The following is an 18,256-nucleotide window of genomic DNA, read 5'->3' as shown; positions in this document are numbered from 1 at the left end:
CTATTACATATGCAGTTGCATGTAATGCATTCATCAATATGGAGTGTAACCCAATCAGGTCCTCTCCTTATGTCGAACCATTGCCATGTCATTATCCAGGCATATCTCGTGTTCCCCCTGTTTTCAAATACAAAGCAAAGAAAAATATGTTTAATCTTAACACATTGTCTATCTCCTAATTGCACGAGTAGCTCGCGTGTTACAGCTTCAAACATTTATAGCAATCATCACAAATTTAACAATAGTGAAAAATAATATAATGGCGTCACACCCCTTTGTGGCTCTACTCGAGTGCTTTACAAAACTCGCACTTGTGGCCAATAGTTGTAACATACAAAGCACCCATGGCGTGTTAACAACTTCATTTTTATTTGTGATGTGACCAGGTAAGTTATCAAAACCCACACTAAACTAACTACCAATGTTATACTTTTATTTATCCAATGTTTACCCCCCCCCTCTATTAAAACATTAACACAGTTCCGAAATATCGTCACCCCTCGTGGCTGCTGATCTATTTCTAGACAGTCACACGCAACCCCGTCAACATCCATATAATAGTCTTCTATAACATACATGACATATCTTCCTTTATAACAATTGGGACATAAGCGTCCTATGGTACATTTCAGCTCTCCAATGCAACCCCGTTTGCTGCATTGGTTACAATTTTCCTGCCTTTCCATTAAGCTGCTATTGCTGAAAGTTTGAGCTATTTTCATTAAGCATGTGTGGGTTCCTCGTCAGTCACCGCTATCCGCCCAGGCCCTTTATAATTCTACTGCGTATCATTTGCATCGTGGAGACCGCAGGTCATCCATCCGCCAACGTCAAGGACACATGTCCAGCCAGGGATGTGTGACCGGAAGTCGCACTGCTCGGCAATAATTTGATGTTTCTGTTTATCTCGAACCAATAAAGTTTTCCTTCGGGTCTTGTCATTCAATTATCTTAGATATGTAGCCAGTTTTACAATTTTTCTTTTTTTCTTTCTGCCGAGCGACTTTTCGTGCAACATTTGCAACATAAGATTCGACATAATTTAAAAACTCCCAATTTCCAAAGTAATATAGCCATTATTGTTCATCCTGCTATTGATACTAACAAGTACCAATTGTTCTTAATCCATATTAATATTGTCCAAAACCATTGAAACCAATTTATCACAATTTCGATTGATGTTTTTGCTATTTTTTTTCATTTGCACGCCTACATCTATTAAATCGTTTCCGGAATTACTCCAGCAGGGGTAATATGGGAGGTATTCCATTCCAGACCATCAAGTGCTAATTGTGTTATCTGAGCTCTTCTGGTTCCAATTACACCATTCCCATTCCTTGAAATGTTTCCGTCCTCCCAATAACATTTCATTGTCATCCATCTGACACACTATTCCTGATCCTACGACTTTATTCAAATACCAAGTGGCGGTATTACATCTTCCTTTTTACTCGACCCATATATGGTTGTTAATTGTTTCATTAGACTTGGTCCTGTTTCTGGGTGCTCCCTCTTTACACATAGTGGCATGTCCTTATTACTGTCTTTCATCCTCATCATATTTCCCCATCACATCGTTCAAATTCACCCACCTTCTTAGCTTCCATCCATTTACTGAATTTTCCTAAAAAAAATATCCTTTTTTGGTTTTTACTCAAGGGATTGGAACAACAGCCCTATCTCCTGTGTCCACTGCCCTTGGTGCAATTTTAATTGATCTTTTCCAGGAGTATCCCCCTCTTGATAGTCCCCCCCCCCTTAATGGTGTCGCTATTTTTAAAGAATTTTTGATAAGAAGTCAGCAAACCATTTTGCTAATACCAACGTATATTCAGGTGTCCATGTTGTTGTTTTTCCCAGTATTATAATTAGTTCTCCTTTAGTAAACCCAATAAACTTATAGGCTTTGCCTAAACTTTCTTCTTCGCCTCAAGTTGACTAAATCCTCCTTCTACTCTTTGTCTCACTGGATACTTTTCCATTCTATCTTCCTGCAACACCTCAGTTGTATTTCCTTTAAGAGGCATCGCAAATCGTTGCTCTTTCTGAGAGACTACTACTGACACATTGTTCTTTCCACGGGCCTAATATCCATTCTCCTTCAGCATCTTCTGAATGGGTGGCCAAACCCTTCCACCCGTTAGTAACATCTTTCTTTTGTTTACCATGCCATAATTCCATTATTTTTCCATCATCCCCTTTTCTATCTCCTCAACCTTATCCATGTCCACTTTCCATCCATCACTATAAAATACCCCTAATTTACCTAATTTTAGCTTTTCTGCTCGGATGCCTATAATTCCTCCCAATCAACAGCTAACGCCCATTGCTCTCTATAATGTACCCATGGAAAGGAAGTGTTTTGTACTATCTTTACTTTGCTCTTATCCTCTGGCCTTATGACCACCCACACGGGTCCTCTCATTAACATGGGAGCACAGGCAATGCCAGGTAATCCGTTCCGCCACTTCTCCTTTAAATCTGTCCACAGATCTTTATTCGGTTTTCTGCTATCTTATTATAGATATTATTTGAATTAAGATTATCTAAGCTAATTTGCTTTGTTACTTCCTCTTGGTTTATTATGACAGAATATATGCCTCTATCTATTTCTGACTTCGTTCCGACCTTCTAATCTGTTAATTATTTCCTTTAGCCATAACTGTTCTTTTCCTCTCTTTACATTAGTTAACTGAATACTTCCTTCATTCACACATTCATCATTAATTTCCACCCTGTGAGATTAGTTTTTAATTCCCATAAACTTCAGTTTATTGGTGGTTTCTGGCATTTATTCCATCTATTTTGTTTCATTCTCCTACTCGTGGTTTTGTTTTGTATCATGTTTCCTATCTTAACGTGCCCTTTCTCGGGGTCCCATTGAGACCCATTAGTTTTTCCCGAATATTGTCTAAAAATCTTTAATCTGTCTGATACTGTCTGATCTGTATGTATCCCAGGCTGCTTGTAAGCGCTCCCCACATTTAACTGAACATGTTGTTACTGACACTTTTGTTTGATTCTAACCTGCTGATGTTAACGCCTGTCCCTTAGATGTTTTGGAAATTAATGACTGCTTCCGTTATGTTTAAATATTTGTTCATTCTTATTTTTATTACGTGCTCTATGTGATTCAATCTGGTGTCAAATTTTCCATACCCCATTACATGATTTTCCTACGGTGATTAACCATACTAATATTCCCAAACTAATTACCGAAACCCCCATTTACATTGTCACCCCCCCCCCCCCCATTTTAACCAATCTAGCCTTATCCCAGTCCTAGCCTCTTCCATTCCTTCTTCAAATTGATCCTTATTTTTCTCTTGAGTGTAGTCCTCTTTCTTTGTCGAAACATTTGGGTCTGTATTACTTTTTCCATCTGCAAAATCAAACGAACAAGTCAAGGTTGGAGAGGGCCCTATTTCTTAATTTGTTTTTCTACTCTTGTTTGGATGTTCCAGAAGTGCCCTCTCCAGGACTTCCAGCTTTCCTTTGCCTCCATTTCCTTTTCTTTTTTAACTGGTTTGTTTTTCTGATCCTTTACATACCGCATACAATTGACGCCTGTTAAACCTCCTCGTTCTATCATTGAACCCTTGAGTGAGATTTGAAGCATCTCAAACTCTTCCATGATTTCCCCGTCAATAATCTTGACCATTTTGGAGCACATTCTGCCCACTCTAAAAGCTCCGTCTTCCTGTTTGTTTCCGCTCACAATTAGTGATACAGCTTGATTTTCATTTGCAAATTTACACAGTGTTTTAAGAATCCCGATTGAATCTGTACGTTGTTAGGCTTTAGGTACTCGAACAAGTCATGCTACTTCTCCTTTCGGATAAGTCTCTCTGCCCAGGAGATTTCTACCTTTTTATTTTTTGCCACCAGTGATGGATGTAAGTTTTTTCGTGAGTTCACTAATATGCCTTGCGGACTTTTGATCAGGAGTAGTTTCTTTTGAACTACTGACTCCCTCAGTCATCGCACAGTCCACAGAAATATTCTCACACAAAGGTCAATAGACTAATGACTGTCAAACTAAACTCGGCTGGTAACGTTTGACTATACAAATCACACATTGGCTTGAAAGGTCTTTATTCTAGCCCCACGTTGGGTGCCACGAGTTTACATCCCCACATTTCTTAGAAATCTCCCCCTAAACCAAAAAGGGTCAAAAAGATTTTCTCAATGGTGTACAATGATTTTCACTCCTTAACGAAGACTTAAGCTGGTGCTGTACAGGTTAAACTGATATTTCAAGTTATTCCCTGTATAACCCCTATCTACAAAGAAGATTTTATCTACTTGCCACTAAGTATCTTCGAACCTAAGTTCCGCTTTTCTGAGGGAATAGTATATTATACTTTTCGATATTTTGCAATTACCACTATTTCTGGTTAGAATGAGTTTTTATCTTACTTTATTTTGCTTCAAAATATATCACTGTCTTTGCAAGTAAAAATGATCATGCTCTTGGAATTCCGTTCCGGCTGATCAGACTTCCTGGCCTCCTTGACAATCTTTCTTCTTTATTTGTTGGGTTTTTCCCGTTCCTGCAGTTCTAAAATACCATACTCACAACTTTCCTGGAGTTGCACGTCTTTGTTTCATCAAACTTTGCTTTCAGTTCGTTGTTTGCCTTCAATCCACTGTTGTCTGAGGATCACGGCATTCGCAGGCTATCTGGAGAGCGATACGGACAGCCCTCACCACAGTATTTCTGAAGAGAGTTAGCTGGTTATTTTTGGAGAGACCTACTGCCTTCTCAGCAGGCTTTCTGGAGAGAGACTAGCAAAAGCTTTCTGGGAAGGATTTGGATGGACCATCCACCTATGTGCTGCGAAAATCGAAACTGAAGCCTCGTTATGTCTCTGAACCATTTCAGTGGGATAAGATCCAATCACCAACTGCTCGTAGACGTACGACAACCTTTTGCGCCAATTCATTGGCCGCCAGTCAATTCAATCAAAGCGAGTCCCAGCCCATGTTCGTCATTCGTGCTGGCCAGCCTACACGTCCATTTTAAGCCACCACAGTCTCTTAAGTTCTTCTGCATGAATTAAAGAAACAGGCTGCTTGCCTTAAAGCTCCATGTCCACTTAGCTGGCATGGATACAAAATGCAATGACAAAGGAAATAAAAGGTAACTAACGGAATAAACAGGCAATGAGCAGGGAAGTTTGATTTTCATTTTGATTTATTGTTACATGTACCGAAGTACAGTGAAAAATATTTTTCTGAGGCCAAGGGGACGTACACAGGACATTAAATAGAATAATCGACAGAGAACATTGACAAATAGTACATCGACAATAAGTGATTTGTTTCAGTGCGGAACAAGGCACCAAACAAAACAAATACATAAGCAAGAGCAGCATAAGGTGTCACGAATTGTGTTGTTACAGGGAACAGATCAGACCTAGGGAGAGTCGATGTGGAGTCTAGTTGCTGTGGGGAAGAAGTTGTTTCTATATCTGGTGTGCAGGTTTTCAGGCTTCTCTACCTTCTGCCTGATGGAAGAGCCTTGAAGAAGGCAAAGCCTGGGAGGAAAGGGTCTCTGATAATGCTGTCTGCCTTCTTGAGGCAGCGGGAGGTGCAGACAGAATCAATGTGAGGTGGGAAGCTTGTGTTATGCGTTGTGCTGAGTTCACCACACTCTGCAGTTTCTTGCGATCTTGGGCCTAGCGCTTGCCATACCAAGCAATGATGGCAGACCCTAACATCCAACGCCGCCCACCTACTCCTCCGCAGCGAAAAATATAAACGTCAGGGCACTAATGTTTTATTAAGATGGATACAAGACAGAATTCACAGACGCATATCCATCCTATGCATCCCCATTATTGAAGTTCCCAAACCAGTTGGGAACTGGTCAGCCTTTAAATGCGGAACAAAGCACCCACAATCACATTATCCTGTCCTGGAATATGAACAATATTAATATAGAACTATTGTAATAATATACTCCAAGAGAATAATCTTGCATTCCACGTTTTTACTTTTTGTAAACGCAAGTGGATTATGGACTGTGTAAACCAAGCTTTGTTTGTTGTTACGCCGGGCGCATACATCCAAGTGCTGCAGGGCTAGTAACAGGGCTAAGGCTTCTTTTTGAATGGGGGAATAAGTTTTCTGTTAAGAATTTAGTTTTATTTCCGAAAAATCCGCCGTAGATTTCTCTCTTCCCATATCAACACTCTTTAGCTCCAACTGCCAGACTACTGGCATCTGTAGCCATTATAAATGGTGTGAAATAAAACAGGGCGACCTAACGTTTCGTCCACCTATATGGCCTTAATCTCTCGACCCATACTTGGTATTTGGTGGGTCACAGCGTTTTCTCTTGTCTCTGCAACATGCCCAGCATGCATATATTGCAGGGTCTATCCGAGCCAGTCGCCTTGGTTTTAATCCAGACTGACGTAGGTTTGCTGGTCAGATATCTTATGTCAATATCATATGATTAGTTAACAGGGTGTCCTTTGTGTTTCTCTGCAACTATATCTATACATTTTATGCCTTTTACTTTATGAACATTTAACCACATTTCGAGGATCATCTATTGTCAAACTCAAGCAGCTTTGTAGTTTTAAAAAATATATATTTTTATTGAAATTTTAACGGCCTTTTGGGAAGGTTTAGATAAAGACCATTCGTTAGCACATTACAGCAGGAATAACCACTTGCTCCTCCCCGCACACCAATATCATTAACCATCCCCCCCTCCCACCGGCCCTTCACATCCCCCATAACTGGTTAAGTATTTTGTTGACGTCACATTCTAAATGACATATTTTCAAGCTTTTAGTTATTTACCTGTGTCAGCTCCATTAAAAATGACGAGAGAGGGAGGTGGGGTATCTCGCCTTTAACCCTGTCCATTCTTGCAAATGTACAATGGCTTGGCTCGTGCACCGGTTGCATTTACACCTTTCTATCTGGTGAGGCAGGAGGTGACTCATTCTGTTCACGGTCAATTAGGCATCTGCTTGTCTGGTCCTTTCTCTGTGTCTTCGCTCTCGGCACCCGGCGTCAGCCCCGGCTGTTTCCCTAGCCGTCTCCCGCCATTGCCTCCCTGTCTCTTCCACCCTTCCCCTTTCAGTCTCCTTCTTCTTTGGCACTTTTGTAACCCCTCCTACCCACGCGCTATATTGGCTGTTGGCTAAAAATAGGTCCTGGAACAACTTGGTGAATGGCTTCCCCGCCTAGTGGAAACCTGCTTCCGAGCCCTATATGGTGAATTTGATTTTTTTCCAGGTGGAGAAATTTCGACAGGTCGGCCAGCCAGTCTGCAGTATTGGGTGGTGCTGCTGACCGCCAGCCGAACAAGATTCGTTGGTGGGCGACTATGGGGCAAAGACAAAGTTGCCAGCTCCCCTCTCCATGAATATTTCTGGCTGGTTTGATACCACAAAGACTGCCACTTTCGGACTTCGGTCCACCGTCACCTAGACAACCATGAATATTGCTTTAAGGAATGCTGTGCAGAACCGGACAAATCCGTTGCATGCCCAGAACGTGCCGGTGTGGTGGGTCGGGCTTTCCTGGCACCGTTCACACTTGTCCTCCACCTCCGAGAAGAATTTGTTCATTCAGATTCCAGTTAGGTGCGCTCAGTGGACCATTTCAGTTGCATTAGGTTTAGCCTTGCACATGTGGAGGATGAGTTCACGCTGTTCAGGGCTTCACTCCAAACTCCCCACCATATTTCTATCCTACTTCCTCCTCCCATTTCACCCATGTCTCGTCCAGCAGGCTGAATGTCCCCTCTAGCAGAGACCCTTACAGGCCCCCCGCAGTTCCCCCTGCCCTTGACCAACAGTTCCTCTCATGTTGAGTGCCTTGGTGCGGGAGGTTTTTATTTGTAAGTGTAACAGTTCATTCCGTTGCGAAGTTCTACCCGTTCTGTCAGTTCCTCTAGTATTTCTAGTCCGTCGTTCGTTTAGAGGTCCCTACGTGTCAGTGTTCCTCCGTTCTGTCTCCTGCTCTTAAATGTGGTATCCATCGTGGCTGGCGCGAATTTGCCGTTTCCGCAGATGGAGGACGTAGTGGACATTTTGGTAGACCGAAGTTGTTTCCAGATGGTTCCAGGTCCGGAGTGTGGCTACTACCACTGGGCGTTTTGAGTGTTTGGCTTGAGGAGATGGGTTGAGTCCCCGGAGGGACGACCTTATGCAGGAATTATACTCCACCCTCATCCATTCCGCTTCAAGTTACTTCATCCTTCCCTCACTCTCTCTCCTGCTGCAACCAGTGTCAGTATTGTAGTTTTGGAAGCGCCAGCTCCCCTCTCCAAGTTTCATTTTCTTTGCATGACCCTTTTGGGGATCCTTGGATCCCGCCCCGCCCCCCCCCCCCCCCAACCTCCGCCTAACCCAGACGGACGGCATCAACAATTCATCAACTGTGTGAAAGACGGTCTTTGGGATGTAGATCGTTCTCCATCTTAACAGGAAGAGGAAACTGGGCATCACGTTCACCTTGATAGTCTTCACCCTCCTTGGTAAGGAGAGTGGGAGTGCGGCCCACCTCGGCAGGGCCTTTTAACTTCCTCCACCAGATTCGCCAGGTACCTTTTGTGGATCTGTTCCCACCGTGGGCAATTAGCAACCCCAGTTGCAGAGTTTGCCCTGGGATTGCTTGAACGGAAGTTCCTCCAGCTCTGCCCCTCTCCCTTTCGGGTTCGCCAGGAAGATTGCACTCATGCTCAGTTTCAGTTTGCAGCCAGAGAAGGCGCAGGGCACTTCCAGGAGCTTCGTGAGCCCTTCTTTGCTACTTTGTGCATCTGAGACGTACAGGAGAACGTCGTCCACTTAGGGTGAACCTCTGACCTACCTTTTCCCTCTATGGATCCCCTTCCAATTCCTCCCGTTCTGAGGGAGATCGCCAGCAGCGCAATTGAGAGGGCAAATATGAGTGGGGACAGCGGACATCCCTGCCTTGTGTCCCCAGCAGGGCGTCTTCAGAGTTGGTCGTGTTGGTCCATACACTTGCCATTGGGGCGTTTTACAGGAGTCTCAACAAGGAGCTGATCCCCATTCCCAGCACAAACCAATGTGTTACCACAGTGAGGTACTTCTACTAGATTCTGTCGAAAGCCTTTTCTGCGTCCAGGGAGGTGATGAACTTTGGTGTTTTGTCTCTGGATGGGTTCATAATCACGATCAACATGCGCTTTACGTTCTCTGTTAGCTCTCTATCCTTGACAATGCCCGCCTGATCTTCTGCGTCCATCCTGGTACACCGTTTTCCAGTCCCCTGGCCAGGGCTTTTCCCGTTTACGCAACAATCTTCCCCTTAAATATTCTATAATTTTTTTCCCTCATCAGAATCCGCTGCATGATATCCGCTATATGATAGGGGCTGGTTTAGCACACTGGGCTAAATAGCTGGCTTTTAAAGCAGAGCAAGGCAGGCCAGTATCACGGTTCAATTCCCGTACCGGATCCCGTACAGGCGCTGGAATGTGGCGACTCGGGGCTTTTCAAGTAACTTCATTTGAAGCCTACTTGCGACAATAAGCGATTTTCATTCATTTTCATTTCCAACAAGTTCCACAGGCTTTCGTTGCAACCTGCACCGTGCTGAACTCATGTGTCCCACACTGTTAAAATCGTAACACCTAGAATTCTGCGTCTCACCTTCACCCTCAGCAGCTTCCGTCCTGGTCTGTTTAGGCGTATTTGAAGCACATACAGCCACCCATTCGTTGCCCTGACTATCTGCCTTTGTGTCACTCTCCCACTTCCTCCTTTTTAAAAAAGATCATGGTGCTGATGGGAAAAAAGTTAACATTTAGGGACCATCTTATCATCGTTAGCCGTAATTGGTGTCTGTCTAGCAATCGCAATCCTTTGGCCTTCAAAATAAGTTCTTACTGTATAAGATATGGAAATCTTAAATTACTCTAAGAGGAATGAACCCTCTTAGGCCCGCATCGGTATTTTTACCTGCTAATGCTTGTACCCGCCTATCAGAGTTGTAGCCATAACTGAAACATGGCTAAGGGTGGGACAGGGCTGACAGCTGAATGGTCCAGGGTACAGGTGCTTACGGCGGACAGAGGTGGAGGAAATAGCTGAAGGGAGTTGCATTTTTGATTAAATGGAGTATTATGGCAGTAGTCAGAACTGAATAAACCGAGGGATCATCCAGTGAGGCTTTGTGGGTGGTACTAAGCAATAGGGAAGAGATGGTGACCGTATTGGGGTTGCACTATTGGCCCCAAAATGGGAATTAGATGAACAAAAATGCAGGGAGATTGGAGAGACTTGCCAGAGTTCATGGTAGGGGATGTTAAATTTCCAAACATGGACTTGGACTGCTGTAGTGTTAAAGGCTTAGATGGGTTGGAATTTGTTAAGTATGTTCAGGAGAGTTTCCTCAGGCAGTTTGTGGAGGGTCTTTCCCAGTAATGCGCAAAACTTGAATTCCTCTTGGGAAAAAGGGAAGTGCAAGTGACTGAAGTGATGGCGAGGGACCTCTTTGGGACCAGTGACCAAAGTTTTATTAATTTGTAAGATGTTTTGAAAAGGGTCAAAACTGGTTCACAGGTGCAAGTCCTAAATTGGGGCAAGGCGAATTTAGGTGGAATTAGGCAGGAACCTGCATCGGATAAATGGAGGAGCTTGTTTGAGTGCAAACGGGCCCCTGGCAAGCGGAAGGCCTTAAAAAGTGAAAACGCTAGAGTTCATAATCTACATATTCCTGATAGGGTGAAGGGAACCCCTGTAAAAACATGGAACAATGGATTCCAAAATATATTGATGTTTTGGCCAGGAAAAAGAGGGAGGTACTGTACAAGCTGGTGGAATCAAGGGATTACATGGATGTGTGCAGGGGATACAGGAGTTTACTCAAGAAGGAAATTAGGAAGGCAAAAGCATCGCATGAAATAGCTTTATCCGAGAGGATTAAGGTGAATCCAAAGGGATTGTGTAAGTATGTTCAAGGAAAAAGAATACCTAGAGATAGAATAAGATCCCCTCAAGGACTAATATGGATATATATGCGTGGAACCGCAGGAGATGGGCGAGGTTTTTAATGAATAATTATCCTTTGTTATTACCGTGGAAAAAGAGTAGAAGACTTGGGAACATTGGAATGTTAGTGGTTATATATTGGGGACAGTTGGAATTACAAAGGAGGAGGTGATGGACGAAATCAAATGTATGAAGGTGAATAAGTCTTCTGGCCCTGACCTGATATATCCAAGTACACCGCATGAGGCTAGAGAAAAAATTTCCGTAGCCCCGGCTGAGATATTTGCATCATCGTTAGCCACGGATGGGGTACCAGAGGATTGGAGGGTAGGAAATGTTGTACCCTTATTTAAGAAGGGGTGCAAAGAAAAACGTGGGAGTTATAGACTGGTAAGCCTAACAGCTGTGGTGGTTATCTTACGAAAGAGTATTCAGAGTGTTAAGATATACAGGCATTTCGAAAGACAGGGTTTGATTAGTAACATCTAGCACGGCTTTGTTCATGGGAGATCACGTCGTACAGATTTGCAAGAGCTCTTTGATGAAGTAACCAGGAAGGTAGATGAGGGCGGGGCAGTAGACGTAGTCGATGTTGACATCAGCAAGGCCTTTGATAAAGTTCCACATGGTAGAATGCTCTGGAAGGTTAGATCACATGGTATCCAGGGAGAGCATGCAAATTAGATGTACTTGATGGTTGAAAAGAGAGGGTAACGGTGGAAGGATGCTTGACGGACTCGAGGCCTGTGATTAGTTGTGTGTCTCAGTCGTCAGTCTGGACCCATTGCTGTTTGTTATCTATACAAACGATTTGGATGGTGATGTAAAAAGCATGATCAGTAAGTTTGCAGATGACACAAAAATTGGTGTTCTTGTAGACAGTGAGGAAGAGTAGCAAAATTGCTGCAGGACCTTTATCAGCTGGGGAAGTGGGCCAAGTAATGGCAAATGGAATTCAATAGAGAAAGTGTGAGGTGTTCCATTTCAGAAAGTTTAATCAACGTAGGATTTTCAGGGTGAATGTTAGGTCCGTAGAAAATATAATAGAACACAGGGACCTTGGAGTTCAGGTTCACGGTTCTCTAAACGGTAGTACAGTGGTTAGCACAGTTGCTTCACAACTCCAGGGCCCCAGGTTCAATTCGCGGCTCGGGTCACTGTCTGTGCGGAGCCTGCACGTTCTCCCCGTGTCTGCGTGCGTTTCCTTCGGGTGCTCCGGTTTCCCCCGCCACAGTCCAAAGATGTGTGGATTAGGTGGATTGGCCATGCTAAATTGCCCTTCGTGCGCAATATTATGTGGGGCTACCGGGTTATGGGGCTAGGGTGGAGGCGTGGGCTTGAGTCTGGTCCTCTTTCCAAGGGCTGGTGCAGACTCGGTGGGCCGAATGGTCTCCTTCTGCACCGTAGATTCATATCATTCTGTGAGTCACATGTAGAGGTGCAACGAATCAGGCTTTTTGCATGCTGGCGTTCGTCAATCAGGGCACTGCCGAGAGAAGTTGGGAAGTTATAGATAATTGCACAGCATGTTGGTGAGACCGCACACGGAGTATGGTGTTCAGTTTTTGTCGTCTTGCTATCGGAAATATGTGCTTAAACTGGAGAGAGTGCAGAATGGATTTATAAGGCTGTTTCCAGGGCTCAAGGCACTGAGATATAGGGAAAGATTGGACAGGCTAGAACGTTTTTCTTTGGAGCGTACGAGCTGACGGGTGATCTTATAGAGTTGAAGATCCTGAGAGGCAGGGCTAGAGTGAATGCACTTAGTCTTTTCCCCAGGGTTGGGGAAAAGAGAACTAGAGTGGAAAGGTTTACGTTAAGAGGGGAAGGAATTAATGGGAACCTGAGGAGCAACGTCTTTACACAGAGGGTGGTACCTATGTGGAATGAATTGCCTGAGGAAGTGGCTGAGGCAGGGACATTTACAACATTTAAAAGACATTTGAACAGATACGTGGACAGGAAAGGTTTAGAGGGATAAGGGCAAAATACAGACACATGGGATAAGGTTAGATTGACTTTTATGTTGGCATGGAGTAACTTTGACCGATAGGCCTATCTCCGTGCCATCGATTCTGTGATTCCATGAGTCGAATTTTCTTTCCGAAATCCTCGTCAGATGCACTCAACTTCCGCAGAAAAGCAATATTTTGGCAATGCTGCATATCTGCAATCAAAACAGAAAAGCAAGCTTTCCAGGCAGCACGTTTGGGAAGAAAACCTGATTGTATGCTTCAGATTTCCTCACAATCGTGGTCGCTGCAAATGCAGTGGCGACTGAGGATAATAGCGTCACTTACCAGCTGGAGCTCTGCTGCGCTCATATCACCGTTATATGCTGCACAACACATTGCCCCCAGCTGGATACGATCAATTCCTTTTGAAATGCACAACAACCTCTTGTTATTAAAGCTTTCTTGACTTCTACTCTGCACGGTCGTTTCCCTCTGTTGATATTGCTCCCTCTGTTTTACTCCCTCCAATACCTCTGCTGCTCTTTATCGCGAAACTCGAGCTTGGCTGTCAATTGGTGTCAGGGTGTGATTCTTGCTCAGGAAATGTCAATGAATGCGAGTGGTCCCGTGTTCAAATCTGCGACTCACTTCTATAATACATGCAATGCAAGCGTCGTAATACAGTCTGCTGAACGGAGGTTTGTGTATGAGATAGCACGATAAGGGCCTCGCGCACGGGTAAAAAATGAAGATACAATTTCAATGTTTCCCCATTTAGCGGGCTGCCACTTAGTCGCAAATTCACGCGACGCCATACTTGTGATTCAGACATCTGGCTGAACGTGTTCAGATTTCATCCCTTCTAAAAACACACGCAGTATTATAGACGTCCAAGCCCAGTACATGTATTTTGATTAGGCCATAAGTTGTTTGCATTTGCATTGCACACGGATTCCGTATTCACGGAGAAATCAACATTTTGTAACTTCTTAAATGTTTCTCTGGAAACGGAGTGCACAATAGTTTTGCTGAGAGAGCACATCAGCAGCTCGGAATCCTGTGGCGCATATTTCACCTCCGGATTCCCAAAATGTGTCCATACCTTGCAAGGCACAGGTCAGGTGTGTGGTGGAATACTCTGCACTTGCATCAATGAGTGCAACACTCCCATTGTCCAGTAACATACATGAAGCTCCGTGCCATCAAGGAAAATGCTTGATTGGTAACCTTTTCGCAAATATTCACTCCTTCCACCACTGCCGAACAGTGCATACAGAGGATGCAGTGAAGGAACTCGCAAAGGCCACTTCGACAACAACCTTTAGCTCGCGACCACTATCATCTAGATGCAAAGGGCAGAACAGAAATGGTAACCCCACCACCAGGGAATTTACATCCAAGCCAGTCACACCATGAGTTGTAAACATCGAGATTTCTTCACTGTCACCGGGTCAAATATCTCAATCCCTAGAAGCACTGTGTGTCTACTTACATGAATTGTTTTTTTTAAATAAATTTAGAGTACCCAATCATAATTTTTTTCCAATTAATGGGCAATTTAGCCTGTCCAATCCACCTAACCTGCACATCTTTGGGTCGTGGGGTGAAACCCACACAGACTTGGGGAGAATGTTCTAACTTCACATGGAAAGTGACCCAGGCCGGGATTCAAAACCGGGTCCTCAGCATTGCAATCCCAGTGCTAACCAGTACCCGAGGTGTTGCTCTTACTTACACAAAATTGGCTGCATTTATTTTTCGATTGTCGTAAATGCCCATTTGGTTCCCTAATGTCATATCGGGTAGTAAATTTTCCGTCTTTACTTGGTCTGGTCTACATGTGACTCCATATGCACAACAATGTGTTTGACTGTTAACTGCCCCTCAAGGGCAATTAGGGATGGGCAATAAATGCTGACCCAGTCTGCGACGCCCACATCCCATGAACGACAAATAAAGAATGCAGGTGGCCGCCACATTGAGAGTAATCAGTGATGGCAGTAAATGATGGCGTAGCCGGCGACGACAATATCTCACGAAAGAAGAACATACAATATATTTTGAGTCGATCCCGGTTAGGAGACCTGACGTTTGTTCCGAGGATGAGTAAGATTTCCATATTCACGAATCTCTTGAATGTTCACCATGCACAAAATCAAATGTTCGGCGATACATAAAGAACATTTCCGTATTTCTATGTAATTCTTAAAAACAAAGAATGTTAGAAATATGATATATATTTTTTTAAATGTGTGAATGCTAGCGGGAATGAAACCAAAACGATCACACGCACTGAGGTCTGCTCCAAACATCAAATAATGTATTGTATTACACGGGCGGGGAGTAGGCTGATAGGAAATACAGATACCTCTCCGCCGAACAAAGAAAACGATTGATCTTTATATAATTACTTATTTTTAAAATCTTTTTATTGGCAATTTCAACATTATGTACATTGACGTTCGGTTTCATTTATTGCATCGTATAAAAAAGGCTTCGTATTTCGTTATTTTAATTATAAATTTCTGCCCTCTAGTTCGTCGTGTCCTTCCACCCCCTTCCTCCGCCCCCTCGCCGTGCTTTCCCTAAGCCCCCGCCGTTTCCCCAGCACTTCCTCTCTTGCTGTCTTCCCTTGGTCGATCCGGGGGGGGGGTGCTCCCCCTTCTCCTTGTCCCCCCCCCCCTTTCCCTCGCACACGTTCTTTTCTCCCTTCGTCGGCTTCGGCCGTTTTCCTTTTGGCCCTTCTTCCTGCATCCCTTCCCCCCTCCGTTAATGTTGTCCCTGTTTGTCGGTCTCAGACTCTCTGCTTTCACCCCCCCCCCCCACACCCCCTCCACCCTGGGTTTTGCGTCCCTGGCGTTCCACCTTCACCTTTGATAGTCTTTCCCTTTACCCTATCTAATCCTTCCAGTTCTCTCTCGATTGACTGGTGTTTGCCTCAAACAGGTTTTGGAACAGACCGACAAATTGCCCCCATGCAGTAAGGAAGCCTTCCTCCAACCCTGCGGTGGCATATTTGATCATATCCAGGTGGAGAAGTTCCGAAACGTCAGCTAGCCAGTCTGCAGCTGTGGGTGGGGTGCTTCTGATCGCCAGCCCAACAGGATTCTGTGGAGTGCGATTAGGGAAACGAAAGCTACGCCGTCGGCCCTCTTCCCCATGTGTAGCTCTGGCTGCTCTGATACCCCTAAGATCGCCACATTTGCACATGGCTTCACCCTCACCTCCACAATCTTGGACATTGCGTTGGATAAGGCCGTCCAGAACCCAGAAAGTTTGGGACAAGCCCAGCACATGTGGGTGTGTTTAGCCATGTCGCTCTGGCACCGTTCACATTTGTCCTCCAACTCGGAGAAGGACCTCCTCATTCGGGTCTTGTCAGGTGTCCTCTGTGCATAATTTTGAACTGCATGAGACTGAACCTTGCTCCGGAGGAGGTGGAGTTGGTCCTGCTCGGTGTTTCGCTCCAGTGTCTCCACCCACTTCTGTCCCCAGTTCACTATCCAATTATAGTGATGAGAGATTGCATTTTCTTTCGCATCAATGAAATTGGTTTTATTTACTGGGCAGCAGAGAATCGCATGATCATCTCATGGACAATTAGGGGGGTTGCCCATGGCCTTATGACACCCCCATATCGACTGGCCTTGGGTCTTTTTGTATACAAGTTCCCTTATCCCGGACAATTAGGAAGCCTGCACCTCTCTCTGCTCACGCCGCCTGCAGCTGAGTAAGATACACACCCCGCCTGTGGCCGTTGAAGATCTCCGAGATTTCGGGCGACGTTTTAAAATAGAGCATAGAACCGTACAGCACAGAACAGGCCCTTCGGCCCTCGGTGTTGTGCCGCGAATTGTCCGAAACCAAGATCAAGCTATCCCACTCCCTGTCATTCTGGTGTGCTCCATGTGCACTGACATAACATTTGCAAGATCAGCGATTGAGAAGTCTCCACAAATACAATCTCGTCTGCCCAGTGCAGTCTGTTACCTATGCTCTTTTACTTTCAATCTGTCGATCGGTCGATCAGGTATTTGGAAATTAACTTTATTTTCTCATTTCAAATTAAACTTAGACGCAGAGTACAGTGAACAAGAGAAAAAACACATTTAACCTGCTTCCGTCCCAGTTAAAGCTGACAATAGTGCCGCCTGGTATATTGCCTGAAGACTTCCATCTGCGGGATTGAAACTCTTATTCTCGAATTCAAACACTCTCAGAATTTCTGCCCGTGACTAATTGAACTTCTTGATCGAAACTCCGCTTTTTCTAAACAGTGCACACACGCCATTCCAGATACAGAGCTGCAGTTATTATGTAGTTCTGTGAACTTCGCCCGTTGCATTGTGGTTGCAGTAACCTCAGCTCCTAGGGGCAAATCTAAAACAATAAATTAGTTTCTCTTTCTGAAGATGCTGCCGGACCTCCTGTAGTTCAAAAAATTCTCGATTTGGACCCTTGTCCTTTTACTTTTTACACCAAAGACCAGCCGGTTCATCAATTTACCAGAAGATTCCTCCATGTTCATGACCTGTACTGAGCAACTCAGTGCTAATTCGTTGTTAGAGCAGGGAATTCCCTTGATGGTGCACGAATTGAAACAAGAAAGTAACCGTGGTGATATCATAAAAAAGACACAAATCAATTGTCGGCGTGGTAGAAATAGTGATATAAACCGATAACAACACGCTGGCACAGGAGAACATGTGCCCTCAACTGTTACACAGTTTGTCTTACAGTTACGACTGTCCACATTGACAGTTTCAAATATCACATCAAATGTAAACGCAAAATTGTCATCAACAATCAAAATCTTCGTATACCTTGTCAACGGAAGCTGCAGAACGAAATCAAGATCATTGCGAACAATGCTGTTTGTGTTGTGCTGTTCAGCCATGGAACATGCCTTTCCAATCTGGGAATAATCTCCCGAATCGAAGAAGTTGAACCGCATCCTCAGTGTAAATTCCTGATGTTGTTGGGGATTTTGTGATACTGGACTATGATATAAATTATAGGTGGCCCTTTAACTACATTTGTGCTCCATATTACTTTTGAATAGTTCTGATGAAACAAAAGGTACTCATTGGCTTAGATGCCTGTTTAGAAGAGGCAATTTGTAGAAATAGATACTGGAGACAAAGCTGTTAAAATCTAAAAGACACAAAATGGCTGTTAGCTATTTTGTGATATTAAAGACACAAAATGGCTGAACAAGCCACATTCCCTGTAAACTGTTTCATGAGACAGTTTACAGGGAATGTGGCTTGTTCAGCCATTTTGTGTCTTTAATATGCAAGCGTGGTATGCATAGAGAGT

The sequence above is a fragment of the Scyliorhinus torazame genome, chromosome 14, assembly GCF_047496885.1.
Source record: "Scyliorhinus torazame isolate Kashiwa2021f chromosome 14, sScyTor2.1, whole genome shotgun sequence".
Classification (NCBI taxonomy): domain Eukaryota; kingdom Metazoa; phylum Chordata; class Chondrichthyes; order Carcharhiniformes; family Scyliorhinidae; genus Scyliorhinus; species Scyliorhinus torazame.
This window is presented reverse-complemented; position numbering follows the sequence as displayed.